This window comes from Myodes glareolus, chromosome 3 (genome assembly GCF_982192425.1).
Source record: "Myodes glareolus chromosome 3, mMyoGla1.1, whole genome shotgun sequence".
Lineage (NCBI taxonomy): Eukaryota > Metazoa > Chordata > Mammalia > Rodentia > Cricetidae > Myodes > Myodes glareolus.
The window spans coordinates 50,813,865-50,816,026 of NC_142028.1; the positions used below are offsets into that span (position 1 = coordinate 50,813,865).

Genomic DNA, 2,162 nt, shown 5'->3' on the forward strand with positions numbered 1-2,162 from the left:
TGCTTTCTTGCAGCCTGGGGTGAAAGAACGTATAATCTATAGCGCATTCACAAAGATGCAAATGTGGAGAATCTGACCCGACCTTGTTTCCCCCACACGTTCTCATGTCCTCTCTCTCTCCTCTCTGCTTTTCTCTTTTTCAAGTGTCTGGTTGTATGAGGCAGAGTGTGTTGCCTAGGCAACAGGTGTTCCCATCCATCTCAGCCTCTCTCCAGCCAGCACAGGCAGGACCTAGTCCTGGAAAGCTGGCTTCCAGCCAACAGTAGAACCAACTAGAGGTTGCGCTTGCAGGAGGCTGGCCACTGACTGAGCCCTCCCTCTGTCGTGTAAGACACCTAGGGAGAGTCCCCTGTTGCCCTGGCTGGCGGGGCAACATATAACTCCCCCTGTTAGGTCACTGTTCTTTTTTGTGTTTATAGAGTTGATTCATACAGGCCCCCAGGAGAGGCAACGCATTGGACAAACACATACTCAGTCCTGGCTCCGGAATCAGGCGGTCTGAAGCTCTGAGGTGAGTCCAGCCCTCAGTTTTATCAAGTCTTCCAGCAGCTGGGGGTTGACAGCCTGCTATACAATGTTTGAGAGCCGGGAGTAAAAATTGCCCCAGCAGCAAATGTGAGCCACGACTCTGTGAACCTGGCTGAGCCCAGTAATGAGCTCAGACTTTTATTATCATTATTAATTAATTAAATCTCAGCCAGTTCTGAGATTCTCACCTTAACTGGAACCAGGGAAGATCTTTTGAAAAACTGGGATGCTTGGATCCAATTCTAAACAGATTCCAGATATCCTGTTGGGCAACAGCAACATTTAAGTTCCCCGGGGCCTGGGGACGTGGCTCAGTTGGTAGAGTGCTTGCCTTGCGCACGCGTGAAACCCTGGGTTTCATCCTCAGCACCCAATAAACTGAGTGTGGTGACTGTCATGTGGCGGTTTCCTCCCAGATGAAATGCTCCCTCAAGGGCAAGCAGAAGGTTCCTGGGACTCAGAGGCAAGCAAAAGGCCACATCTCTGGGAAAAAGAAAACTTGGAAGATTTCCAAAGGTCCTTCCCAGCTTTATGAAGGAGTCCGCAGCTGCCGGGAGAACAGACTGACCAACGCAGCTGCCAAGAGGAGATTCTTGGGCTGTTGAGCCACCGGCAAGCTGTGCTGAGAATTTCAGGACCCCAGAGTTTGTGAGGCTGCACCTGTGTTGGGGGTGCCTTTCAGGACTGCAGTAACTTTCCTAAGTCACCCCTGCTCCTGTAAGTAGCCCCTCACCCATGCCCCAGTTAGTAACCCCAATAAAAACCCATTGGTTTACAAGTCGAACATTGGTGGAATCATTACTTTGTTCCGTCATGGGTTCCCATTGGAGGGCGAGAAGACTGTGTGTGTGTGTGTGTGTGTGTGTGTGTGTGTGTGTGTGTGTGTGTGTGTGGTGTCTTCCCAGGAATAGTCTCTCACACAACAGTGACACACACCTGTAATCCCAGTGTTTGAAGGCTGGAGGGAGGAAGAGCAGAGAGAAATTCAGGGTTGTCTGTCCCTGGTCACGTATTGAGTTCAAGACTAACATTGGCTACATGAGACCCTGTCTCAAAAAAAAGTTAAAATAAACAAACTTTGAGGACATGCTGTGGATCAGGGTTTTGTTTTTTTTTTTTTTTTTTGAGACCAGAGGCTATAAGGTTCAGCAGCCATAACAGCCCAGGCCACTGGGCCACCAGGGACTTCTTAGGAGGCTCAGACTCCAGGAGGATCACCATCAATTTAATACCAGCCATGGCTATGTTCAAAGTTTGAGGCTGAACCAGGCTGGATTAGGTCCTGTCTTCATATACTACAACACAACGCAATGTTTCCCAGGCGATTCTGGATAACATAGTGAAGTGGCTAGGAGAGGCATCTAGCCAGCTGCATCCCCACACAGCCAGCCCCGCCCCTACATAATCAGTCCCCTACACACCATCAGCTCCCTCCCCCCACCAACCCCTCCCACAGCCAACCCCATCCCCATACGGTCAACCCCACACAATCAGCTCTCCCCATCAGACCCCCACCACCAGTCAACCCCATCCCCATACAGTCAGCCCCTCCCCCACACAGTGAATCCCATCCCCACACAGCTAGCCCAACCCCACACAATCAGCTCCCCACATCAGTCCCCTCCAGCGAGCCA

General features: G+C 51.0%; 1 long non-coding RNA gene across 1 annotated transcript; it reads left to right on the forward strand.

The window, feature by feature from the left end:
* The first annotated feature begins 251 nt into the window (after positions 1-251).
* LOC125403164 (uncharacterized) lies at positions 252-1,312 on the forward strand. Its single transcript, XR_015000758.2, has 2 exons — positions 252-511; positions 945-1,312. It is a non-coding gene; the product is annotated as an uncharacterized LOC125403164 (long non-coding RNA).
* The last annotated feature ends 850 nt before the right edge of the window (positions 1,313-2,162 follow it).